Genomic DNA, 13662 nt, shown 5'->3' on the forward strand with positions numbered 1-13662 from the left:
AGCTTCCACACGAACCCCCACACTCCATCCTACCAGCCTACACGAACCCCCACACTCCATCCCAACAGCCTACACGAACCCCCACATTCCATCCTACCAGCCTGCCACGAACCTCACACTCCATCCTACCAGCTCACACGAACCCCACATTCCATCCCCTACCAGTTTACACGAACCCCCACACTCCATCCCACCAGCCCCACACGAACCCCCCACACCTATCCTACCAGCCTACACGAACCCCCACACCCATCCTACTAGTTTACACGACTCCCCCACACCCATCCTACCACACGACCCCCCACACTCCATCCTACCAGCCTACACGACCCCCCACACTCCATCCTACCAGCCTACACGACCTAAGAACTGACGTGGCACGCCTCTACACCTAAACTTTATCAAGCCAGGAAGCAAGACCTCGCACTCCCCGTGATTTGTGGCACCGTCGGGAGGTGTGGCACCCTCAGGATTTATAGCAGTGGGGTGTGGTGGCACTGTCGGTTGGGTGTGGTGGCACTGGTGGTGGGGTGTGGTGGCACTGGTGGTGGGGTGTGGTGGCATTGCTGTGAATTTGTGGCTTCCGACCTCTGAGGAAGATTTAACGTGCAGTTGCTAGTTGACGTTTGTGTTGTAAGACCAAAAGTTTATTGCATTGTTTGTTTGGTGTTGCGGTTTGTGCCTTCTAGGACTGACGTGTGTGTGTTTGTTTGTTTGTTTCCGGTGTTGTTGGTGTGGGTTCTATCTCTATACTTTAATGTAGCATAATTATTCATCCCGTCGTGGTTTATTTTATATCAATTATTGTTATTTTATATATTACCTTTAGTGTTATATAATGGTTACATTGAAAGAGTAGTTAACCACCCTCAAGCCCTGTTCTATTGGTCACTGGTTCGTTCCCGAGGCCACTCCCTAATTGACCCAGCTGTGGATGGGTACTATACCTAACTCCACATATTGACTAGTGATATTAGTCGAGTACAAACGTTCACTCATTTCAGCAGAATTGATAACTGATGTATTTAACGGAACAGTGTGTCTGTGTAAGCATCGTAGAGGGGGAGGGAAAGGGGGAGAGGGGGAGGGGAGGGAGAGGGGGATGGGGAGGGAGAAGGAGAGGGGGAGGGGGATGTTTGTCACTGCACTAAGACCATGACGGGGTGGAGTTGATGGCGTAGACGGACATTATGAACAATGGCGGGAATCCCATCTTCCAACTTTCTTGATACGTCGACGAGTTTTATACAACAGCTTATTACTTTTTTTTTTTTACAGCATCTGAGACGGGGATATAGTAAAGATCTTGATAAAACCCCATAAATAGATATCGGTGAGAGACAGAGGGAGACAGAGGGAGACAGAGGGAGACAGAGAGACAGAGAGAGAGAGACAGATTCGCTTTATCGTGTTGGAAAATCATAATGCTGAGAATTTGTTATTGTCACCCGATGATTCTCTCTCTCTCTCTCTCTCTCTCTCTCTCTCTCTCTCTCTCTCTCTCTTGTGTTGCCTCGACGTCAGCAGTAATTCGTCTCACCGCTTCACCACTCATTAATTAATACGATTGTGACAGCCAAGACCTCTGTTTACCCGCAGTCATGACCGCTACTCGAGGTTCATCAATAACAAACCTTCTGTTTCCATTTCCCCCCTTTCCCTTTTGCTGACGTTGTCCTTCTCCTCCCTCACCCCTTTGATGACGTCGTTCACCGCCTCCACCTCCCTCTGCGCCTCCAATTCCTCCCCCACCCTGTGGGTGACGTGAAGCCGCCCGACCCACATCATTCAGTATTAACAAGCGTTGAAGTTGGCCGTATCACGTATCCGCTGGGAACTGTCTAGGCCCGTAGGTTTGGCAGGCGCTGGTCACGTGGATAGCGATAAGCGATATCTACGGAACCACGTCTTGTCAATCACGGGAGAGGCGGTAAATGTAAGGGGTAGTGACATTATAATTTGCATGGAGGAGTAGTACAGTTACACACTGGGATGAAGGCCGACTGGTGCACGTCAACGAAAACAGAGGCTAGTGATGGTAATTAGGAGGACGAGACGTGTGTCGGAGCCGATGTTTGGTCTAGACCTTCCTCATTGACACTATTGCTACTGTATATATTAACATACATCTAGCGTTTAATAATCCTTTCCCATGTATCAACGCATCTCATAAACCAACTTTTAACACTTTAACTCCTGTCAAATATTGGAATAACAGTTTTTTATAGGTTAATTGAGGCCTTTATACACCTGTAAAATCATTTGAGTCATAGTACCTGAGAGTATACTAACGAAGGGATCACACGGCCAGTAGACTAATTAAACCAGAATACCAAACACCTTGTGGGGCCTCAGTCTGACCTACAGCAGTCTTGGGTGTGTTTCAAGGTAGCTGGGTCCTTCACAGTCTGACCTACAGTAGTCTTGGGTGTGTTTCAAGGCAGCTGGGTCCTTCACAGTCTGACCTACAGCAGTCTTGGGTGTGTTTCAAGGCAGCTGGGTCCTTCACAGTCTGACCTACAGCAGTCTTGGGTGTGTGTCAAGGCAGCTGGGTCCTTCACAGTCTGACCTACAGTAGTCTTGGGTGTGTTTCAAGGCAGCTGGGTCCTTCACAGTCTGACCTACATCAGTCTTGGGTGTGTCTCAAGGCAGCTGGGTCCTTCACAGTCTGACCTACAGCAGTCTTGGCTGGGTCCTTCCTATCCTGACCTACAGCAGTCTTGGGTGTGTTTCAAGGCAGCTGGGTCCTTCCTGATCTGACCTACAGCAGTCTTGATTGTGTATCAAGGCAGCTGGGTCTTCACAATCTGACCTACAGCAGTCTTGGGTGTGTGTCAGGCAGCTGGGTCATCACAATCGACCTACAGCAGTCTTGGGTGTGTGTTTCAGGCAGCTGGGTCATCACAGTCTGACCTACAGCAGTGCTGGGTGTGTGTCAAGGCAGCTGGGTCCTTCACAATCCTGACCTACAGCAGTCTTGGGTGTGTGTTTCAAGGCAACTGGGTCCTTCCTGATCGACCTACAGCAGTCTTGGGTGTATGTTTCAAGGCAGCTGGGTCCTTCTGATCCTGACCTACAGCAGTCTTGGGTGTGTTCAAGGCAGCTGGGTCCTTCCTGATCTGACCTACAGCAGTCTTGGGTGTGTGTTTCAAGGCAGCTGGGTCGCCCACAGTCTGACCTACAGCAGTCTTAGGTGTGTTTCAAAGGCAGCTGGGTCCTTCACAGTCTGACCTACAGCAGTCTTGGGTGTGTTTCAAGGCAGCTGGGTCCTTCACAGTCTGACCTACAGCAGTCTTGGGTGTGTTTCAAGGCAGCTGGGTCCTTCACAGTCTGACCTACAGCAGTCTTAGGTGTGTTTCAAGGTAGCTGGGTGTCACAGTCTGACCTACAGCAGTCTTGGGTGTGTTTCAAGGCAGCTGGGTCCTTCACAGTCTGACCTACAGCAGTCTTGGGTGTGTTTCAAGGCAGCTGGGTCCTTCACAGTCTGACCTACAGCAGTCTTGGGTGTGTTTTAAACCAAATAAAACAGTGATTCAAAAGCAGTGGCCGACCATAACAGGAAGGATGCAGTGAAGGGTAAAAACGAAAAAAAAAGAACCTCTTACGTCCGCCAGGCTAACGTAGTGAGTTGTCTCGTCCCAAATTATCGTACATTACAGAATCGAGGTTATGGGTGAACATTATTAAGTATTATAATTAGGAGAATTTTTATAATAGTAAAACCATGTGATATATAAAAACCACAACAGCAACTACAAAAACAACAACAACTAACAACGAAAATGACCAAACTCAGTGGTGTGATAGAGGTTTCCTGTACATTAATTATAACTCGTTTCGTAGAACAGAGTGGGGAAGACCGGCTTGAGTTTAGCCACCAAGCCCTCCCCTCCCCAACCCCCACCCAACCACCCCCTACCCACCCCTCCACCGCCCCCACTCACCCCTCCACCGCTGGTCACACAACTCAACTACGCGCGGTGTCCATTCTGTCTGCCCGCCAACCTGTTAATCTACACACAGGGAAGGGAAGGGAAGGAGTGAAGGGGGTAAGGAAGGGAGGGAATGTTGGATAATGTGAGGGAGACATGGGAAAAGTGTTGAGAGAGAGAGAGAGGGAGAAAGAGAGTGAGAGAGAGGGGGGGAGAAGTGAGAGAGAAAGTGGGGGAGGAAAATTGAGAGAGCTAGAGAGAGAGAGGGAGAGAGAGCTATGTATGATATCTGTCTACCTGTACTGTCTACAAACACATTGAAATAATCTGAACTTAAAATGATGAATATACTCAAATAAACATCTACCTATGTATCTCAGGTATATCTACTTAATTAAGGATTCAGACTCGTTTGTACTAGTAACCCGTGAATGCATAATACCAAACGTGTTAAGTACATCAGGTGTTACCATGTGGAAATATCCCCTGGCGTAACTTAACACTGGGAGGCGAAAAGCTTTAATAGTTTGAATTAATTGAGGATAACTGTTTATCTAGGTTAGGTTAGGTTACGTTAGGTTGGGTTAGGTTAGGTTGGGTTAGGTTAGGTTAGGTTAGGTTAGGTTAGGTTAGGTTAGGTTAGGTTAGGTTACGTTAGGTTGGGTTAGGTTACGTTAGGTTGGGTTGGTTGGTTAGGTTAGGTTAGGTTGGGTTAGGTTAGGTTAGGTTAGGTTGGGTTATGTTAGGTTAGGTTACGTTAGGTTGGGTTAGGTTAGGTTGGGTTAGGTTAGGTTAGGTTAGGTTAGGTTAGGTTAGGTTAGGTTAGGTTAGGTTACGTTAGGTTGGGTTAGGTTACGTTAGGTTGGGTTAGGTTAGGTTAGGTTAGGTTAATCATTAGGGGATTTAATTATCTGGTGAAATAAGCTGGGGTGTTTAATCTTCAGGTGATCCAATTATAAATCCGGGTTGAAGTTAGTAAATACAAACACTATAACTACTGTGCCAGAACTGAAGGGTATTTAAACAGTTCTACCATCCGTGACGTCACAGCTAATTTGCCTTTGATGACCCTATGACTTCTCACCCTCCCTCCCCTTACCCCCTCCCCTCACCCCCTCCCCTACCCTTTATTTGCATATCAGAGGGATAGGGTGAGACTGGGAGAAGGAAGGAGAGTGTGGGAGTGGGAAGGAGAGGGAGTGGGCAGGAGAGGGAATATGAGTGGGAAGGAGGGAGAGGGTGAGAGCAGGAAAGTGAGGGTTTTTAGAATGACAAATTGTAAAAGGTCATGTACTGTACTTGTTGCTTTAGCTGTAGTCTCTCTCTCTCTCTCACGGCACAATGTTTCTCATAGTGAAGATGAGTTAATAATGAGCTGTTCGGCCAACGTTTTATTGGCCTATAAAGACTCGTCAAATTGAATTACCTCACGTACAGGGGGTCGACACGCGGCCCTCACCCACCCAAACCAGCAACTGTTTTATTTTTACTCCTAATTCCGTCAATATAACCTAATACCTTCATTAATTCCTACCAAAATGTAGTATAATTCTCTGGTAATATTGTTCACTAAATCGTAATAATGGTAATAGAATTTATGGGGGGTTTTAAGAATTTGTAAACATCGAGAGTGATTTAGACAATCCACCACCACCACTCCTGCCTCGATGATTGACAAGCGCGGGAAAACATAGGCGTGACGTAACACCCAACAACTAAAGTTTAACCAATCAGAGCCCAGGACACCTGCCAGCAGCCACGTGACCACCTTCACTATTTCGACCAACTATGTTTACTTCAAAGGAAATTACGCCTCTGAGGCCTCTCGTCTATAATTTCAGCATATATTAAATACCCTTAAGCTCTTTATTTACTATATTTTGCCGAGATATTTTTTTTATCTGTTGTGATTTCATGGTTGTGTTTATATCTTGAGTGAGAGAAAAATTTGGTACAATTACCTGGTGACTTGTGGCATCTGAACACGTGTCACCAGGAGAGAATGGCGGGAAAGCTGTCAACAATGAATCACACAATTGATTTTGACATAACTGGTCATTATTTAGTCATTTAGTACCCACAGGAACATCCTACCCAAAACCCATCTCTCTCTTTGACCAAAACAACAACAACAATTCTTACGAGGTCAATTTCAACAGTTTACTTCATATTATAGGGAATCGGGATCCTAGTGCTGTCACTGGGTACATATTTACCTTAAAAAAATAACATCAACATTATTTATGACATATCTGGCCAACCTGCAGGTGATAAGCATGGTGCCTTCGTCAGTAGGTTCCGGAATGGTGGACTTGTATACCCTGTAGGCGTCACTGAAGTGTTGTGGGGGGGGGAGGGGAGAGAACTCCTCAGGATTTAATGATTGTTTGTGGTTTCCGATTGTCTCCTCTCGAACCTAAAACACAATCACGAATCTTTTCCCCGTCAGGAGTTTACAGGGGGTGGGGGGAGGTGGGGAGAGGTGTGTGGGGGGGTGGGCATCGTACCGGCTGGGGGGAGGAAAGACCTTGTTATAGAGACCCGGTGTTGACAAGTATATCTGTTGCCTCATTCCCAAGGATACCGACAGTAACGTCACAGTAACGTCACAGTAACGTCACTAAACATTCTCTAGTGATGACGTCACACGATAACAAAAGCTTCAAAACCAGGGAGAAGAAAATAGTTCTTAAAGCTCTATTTTATTATGAATGAGCGGTATGAACTTTCTTCATCATTATTATTATTATTCAGGGTAAATAGTTCATTATAGGGCGTGTTCTATTCCCATGTAGATGGTCATTACGTTCACTAAACACCCCTATTGTGTGTGTGTGTGTGTGTGTGTTGATGACTTAGTGTATTGGGGTATTTCTTATCTTGTGTCTGAATGTCTGTCTGTCTGTCTGTCACTATGTATGTAATCTTTTTACAGCATACTTCAAGAAGAATTTAATCCTCAAATTATAGAGACAGACTTCGTATCACGTTCTTAATAAAACAACCTTATATTCCATACATTAACTCGCATTGAAATCTGACGATATTATCGATTAAATTATTCTCCTCCTCCTACCTCTACTCCTTCCCCAGTAACCTTAGACCTAAACCCTTTGTCTCTGGAAGTGAGTAATGTTGAGAAAATTAATGTATAACCAACACACCTGTACTTTTAAATGATACCTGTACCCTAACACACCTGTACCCTAACACACCCAAAATTTCTAACACACCTGTACCCCACACACCTGTACCCTAACACACCTGGTAATTTAACGCACCTTGTCCTCTAACGCACCTGTAATTCTCTAACACACCTGTACCCCTAACACACCTGTACCGTTGTAACAATTAGGTTATACGCTCAGGTACACATTTTTTTGATAATATAATAAACTGGATTTATCGTTATTCACTATTATTATTAATATGAGTGGTAGTGATGGAGGTGGGGGTCGGGTGAGGTGAGGTGGGGTGGGGTGGGGTGGGGTGGGGTGAGGTGAGGATGAGGTGAGGTTAGATTAGATTAGATTAGGTTACTGTTTATAAAAGACAAATCACCTGTTTGATAAAATTATTTACCTGATTAACCAGTCATAGATAAATTCCATTACAGCAAAACAAAACAGCAATTGAAACTCTACTATAAAACACTCCTTAACCCTCTACCGCACCTCACCTACACCCCACCTCACCTCACCCCACCCCACCCCACCTACACCCCACCCAACCCCAATCTTCACCTACACCCCACTCCCCACCCCACCCCACTCCCACTCCCCACCCTACCTCACCCCACCTACACCCCACCCCCAGAGATTTTTTGTACGCTATGAGACTCCCTCCTACCACATCACCATACCTAAATCATCACCATCAGTCATCTCCTACCATCACACCAGTAACAATACATTATAAAGTCTCAGATCACCAGTAACAATTCGTCACAGGGAAGGAGAGGGTAAGTGGTTGATTTAAATGGTGGTACCGAGGTCTCTTGTCTGGCCTGCAGGGTGATTTTAAACTCAATTTGACAGTATATAAATGGTTATGGTATATCGGTCCTGCTGGTGTGTGTGTGGGGGGGAGGGGTGAGAGGGGGTTGAGGAGGAGGGGGAAGAGAGTGGGTGGGATGAGTAGTGGAACAGAGGTGGAAGAGGAGGGTTGATGGAATGAAAGGAAGGGGAGTGGAATGGGATGGGTGGTAGAAGGGAGGGATTGTAGTGAAGGTGGTATTGAGTGGGAGGTAAGGTGGAATAGGTAGTGATGGGTGGAGAGAAGGAATGGGAAGGAAGGTGGATGATAATTGGATGAGTGGATGGAATAGGAAAAAAAATATGTTACTGATGGAAAGAGGAGGAAGGAGAAATAGGAGAGAAGAATGAATAAAGGGGGGAAAGGGGGAGAGAGAAAGAAAGAAAGGTGGAGGTGATGATCACAGCGAAGGGGAGGAAGGATTGATAAGAGGGACGAAAGGAAATTTGGATGATGAGGGAAAGAGGAAACGAATTAGAGAGAGAGAGAGAGAGAGAGAGAGAGAGAGAGAGTTGGTACTGAAAGTAGGATGAAGGAAAAGAGGGGGAGAGATAGAGAGGGAAGGAGGGAACGGAGGGGGAGGGAGAGACAGAAGGAAGAAGAAGAGAGGGGAGACGGAAAGAAACAGAAGGAAGAAGAGAAGGGAGACGGAAAGAAACAGAAGGAAACAGAAGGGAAGAGGGGAGGAGGGAAAAGACACAGAAGGAAGGGAAAATGGGGGGGTGAGAGACAGAGGGGGAAACCCAAGGGGAGAAGAAGGAGGTAAAAGCCACCCCCTCCCATTAACATCATCTCCTCCCCACATGGGGAGACATTTGTCACCTGAGGAGAACTAACCATTACTCATATCTAACAGGAGTTGTGCTAGTAGCCTCATATAATATAACAGGCAAGAACCCCTACTGAGAGAGAGAGGGAGAGACAGAGAGAGACAGACAGACAGAGACAGAGACAGACAGAGACAGAGAGAGAGGGAGAGAGACAGAGAGAGACAGAGAGAGAGAGACAGACAGAGAGAGAGAGAGAGAGAGAGAGAGAGAGAGAGAGACAGACAGAGAGAGAGACAGAGAGAGAGAGAGAGACAGAGAGACAGAGAGAGAGAGATAAGCTTATTTGTTTACTTTATTTACTGATTTATATTGACGGTGTTTATATGTATTTTGTTTATGAGAAATAATCTTACCTACAGTACAGGTGTTATAGATTTACCTGTAGGACTCGTGTATTAATTGGTTGTTGCAGGTGTTATAACTCACAACTTTTAGTTATTAAATACCATTCACTATAAGATACTCTAATAACTTTTCAATAATTCCTTATATGTTAATGTTCTTTCATATATTGCTGTTGTTGTAGATTTAAGTGTAATAACATCCAGAGTTATTAAGCTCACAACATCACTTTACAACACCCCTCTACCTTAACTTATTACGTTAACTTGACAGCGATTGAAAGAAAGATTTAACATAGCAGAATATTTGTTAAATTTTCCATCGTAAATTTCTACCTAAGGTTAGTTAATATTTAATCATGACTTGTTTGTTCATTCACGTATTTTATCTCGTCATTAAACCCTTTATTTATATGAGTATTTGTCTATATAATTCACATATATAATTACTCACACATTATAGCATTATATTATACATTATATATATTAAATTATCGTTTTTATTTGATTATAGTTATTATTCATATATTTTTCTTCATTAACTGGTACAGGTAAATCCGGAGTTACCTGGAGGAGCTAAGACAACACAGTACACCTGCCTGCCTACCTGGACGCAACTAATTACCAACTTCACCAGGTGATGCACACGTTAATCCTTTATTGAAAATTGATCTTATCGTCGAACCGTCTACCAGGTAGGCCTAGGTTAGGGTGGGTCATAGGCCTAAACTCGACGGTAGAAACTAAAGGGAAGGGGGGGGGTAATGATGCAAGATGGGGTATTTGTCATGTTTGTTTTTTGTTTTTTTTATTTGCGTTGAGGATTTATATATTAAAATAGTTCATATCTCAAATTATTATGTTAATATACTAAACAAAATTTCTTGCTAATTATTATTTTTTCAATAAATTTTTACCTTATTTTTTATTTACTTCTTTAATGCTGTTGTTATAAAAAATCCCCCCCCCACCCCCACGCGCCGCCTACAGACCCCGATGCTGGTTTAGTTATAGGCCTAAGTCTTGGGGTAATTAAGTATTGCCAAGGATTTATTCTAATTGGAGTGAGGATGATCGCTGTCTCTTAATTAAATCCGGGTGATTCTCGAGGCCTTGCAAAGCTTCTCTTCCTACTTGTTAATATAATTGATTCAGCCGCCTGTGGGTTAGGCCTCTTTGGTGTCTGTAGGCCTACTGTCTAACGCACGAGGAAAGAAAGCCGATTGTGTTGATTATTGAAGGGTATACTTAGAAAATTTACAAGTCATGTGGGTTTTAAATCTAATAGGCCTTGACGTAACCTTAACTAGCTATTAGGAACGTGTTAATGTATTCCACTAGTACGGGGATCCATCAGAACTAGGAACCCGATGGAAATTTGGACTTGAATCCTAAATAGCAGTCTAGTAATTGAGATATCAGTGAGGGTTGGTGCCTTCGCTTCACCCTAACCCCCTCTATAGCGACCAATGAGCCGGGCAATAACTAATAAGTATCCGTCGTTGGCGCATTGGTCGCGGCCCTTACGTCACACGGGGAAACTCCGAACGCGAACGCCTGATAAAGTCGTTGTTTAATAGCTGCCATTCGTCTTTCATTTGTCTGGGGGTTTTTTTATTTGTTGTTTTTTTACACTTGGGATTTGGGATTTGTTTACAGTGAGGGATGAGAAGCGTTGCAAGCGTTTACCGTGAGAACTCTTGTGGTGGTGGTGTTCCCTGGCCTGGGTGAGTGGTAGCTGGTCTTGTTGCTTGGGTAATGTATTGTAAAATTGGTCTTTGTCTTGTATGATGCTAGGAAGGGTGAGAGACTGGGTGGACGTCCTACTCTGCAACACTGCCTCTGTTGCACGCTGTTGCCATCCAGAGTTAATCGTGCAAAGTGATTGGTAGATAATAGATGCTCTTTGGGTTCGCTTTTTTTCTTTTTATTTTATCTCTCTCTTCTCTTATTTCATTTACCATCAGGCAATTCCTCACTGTGATGGCTCCACGACGTGTTCTTTGTCTCGGGAGGAAGAAGTTTTTATTATTAATGTTCTCTCGCTCTCTCTCAAATATATTTAGGAATGTTTGTCTCGAAGTCTCTCATATTTTAATCGTATTGTCATTTTATAATTTAATTTGAGATTAACGTAAAATGATCCTTAGGGGAGTTGAAATAGATTCCTGGTATGATTTAGGTAGACAAATTTACCCCCTGATTATGCCTAATGGTAAAATCCAAATTCCTTCTTCAATATAAATTCTAAAATATAATAAACATTAAAGTCATTATCACGTTCTTTTCATCGATATATCAGAAAATACCTAAACATTATAGTAAACAAACATATCAACATGATTTCACCGGAAGTTAGACCCAAAGTGGAATTAGCACCAACAGAAAACGGGGATGCGACAATTCTCCATACATTTTCATTTTTCTATAGTTACCCCTTCGGTGACGGTGTGAGAGGCTTCGAACACAATTGAAATCGATGTTCAGAGCGATTTGTTAACTGTCTCTGTGATTTAGAGTAATTTAACGCAGAGTCTACTTGTAATGGGAGAATTATGGTGTCGCCTCGTTATGTTCTGGTGGCGTGGTTAGGAGACAGAGAGATAAAGTAAAGAAAAAAACTGTGAGAAAATGAAGGAATTGATTCAGTGTTTTGGAGTTGAATAAATTGGTTGAATAATTTATTGTATATTTCGTCTTCTTTTAGCCCATTGTATTCTCTCTCTCTCTCTCTCTCTCTCTCTCTCTCTCTCTCTCTCTCTCTCTTTTATATTAATATTTTTTTCCACTCTCTCTCTCTAAATATCAATCCCCCCATCTATCTCTCCCTGTCTTTCTTTTTTCCTTCTCTTCACTCCTCTTTCGCTCTTCCCTCCCCCCCCCCAACGCCTCTTTCTCTCTCCTTCTCCCTTCATTCCTCTATATCTCTCCCTCTCCCTTCATTCCTCTACCCTCCCTGCCTTCACTCCACTTTCTCTCTCCCCTCCCTTCATTTCTCTCCCTCTCCCTTCACTCCTCTCTCTCCCTCATTCCTCTTCCTCTCTCTCCCCCCTTCCTTTCATTCCTCTTTCCACCTTTCCTCCTCCATTCGTCTCCCATTCTCACACTACATTGTCTGTCCTCCTGAGAGCTCTCGACTACGAAGCTACGTGACTTGGTTGACCACTAGAGGCTCTGTAGATGGGTCAGATGGTCATTCTAATTAAGGAGTGTTTCCAGTTCGTTATATCAATGGTGTTGCGTTAGTGTTCGTGTTAGTGTTTGTGTTATTATTATGATTAATATAACTATAGGAACAGGTATAGATAATAGTGATAAGCATATAGTGTGAGTTAGCAATGATAGTGAGGATTTGCAGGTATCTCTCTCTCTCTCTCTCTCTCTCTCTCTCTCTCTCTCTCTGCCGATTTCTCCTCCCCTCCTTTCTCTGTTTATGGCGATTCCCCTTCCTTTCTCTCCCTATTCATTCCCTCTCTGATATCCTTTCCTTTCGTGTTCTATAGTTCCTCGTTTATTTCTCATTGTCATGTCTCTTTCTCTTCATCGTATTTTTTTGTCTTTCTGTTTGTTTATATCCCTCCTTTATTCCCCTTATCTTCTTTCTCCTTTCATAGTTTATCTTTTTCCCTTTAATTTATATTCTTTTGTTTTTCTTTATCAGGTGTTTTCCATACATCTCTTTTACTCAGTTTTGCCTCTTCTTCTTCTTCGTCGTGTTAATTTGTATTATTTACTCCATTGTTTTGTTCTCTTTTTTTCTTAATTATCTCTCTCTCTCTCTCCCTCCATCCCTCCCACCACCCCAGAGACCATCCCCCCTACACTGCAGCCTTCACCATCTTGATAACTCAACTCAGGGGCCACAAATGCAACGTGAAATTAACATTGCACTAAAAATATGGACGAGAGACTCAGATATGCAAATGAATTACTCCACCACAATAGACCTGGGAGGCGACTGTCGGATTTGGGCGATAAATGATACAAACTGCTTAATGATGTTTGTGAGGGAGAGTGAGGGAGAGTGTGGGGGGATGGGGTAAGGGAGAGGTCGGGTGTGGGAGGGAAAGGGGGGGAGAGGTGGGGTGGGGTGAGGGTGGGGGTGTTTGTGGTAGTGGAGGTGGAGGTGGTAATATGATAGTATTGGCAGAGGACGTTGGTGTTTATATAAGGACGTTGCTCAGTTATGTTATTTATCCTCACTCACTCACTCGCTCACTCACTCACTCACTCACTCACTCACTCGCTCACTAACTCACTCTCTCCCTCACTCCTCTCCATTCTCTTAAGACTTTGCAACCTCAACTCCCTTTCATTTTCCCTTTTTATTATCCTATCTCCCTCCCTCCCTCCCTCCCTCCCTCCCACTCACCTCTCCTTCACCCTCTCCCTCACCTCCCCTCCCACCCTCTCCCTCACCCTCTCCCCTCTCCCCTCCACCATCTCACCTCTCCCTCTCCCTCACCCCTCCCCTCACCCTCTCCTCACCTCCCTCTTCCCTCCCCTCACCCCTCCCCTCCACCC

Source organism: Homarus americanus, unplaced genomic scaffold, assembly GCF_018991925.1.
Source record: "Homarus americanus isolate GMGI-L3 unplaced genomic scaffold, GMGI_Hamer_2.0 scaffold10031, whole genome shotgun sequence".
Classification (NCBI taxonomy): domain Eukaryota; kingdom Metazoa; phylum Arthropoda; class Malacostraca; order Decapoda; family Nephropidae; genus Homarus; species Homarus americanus.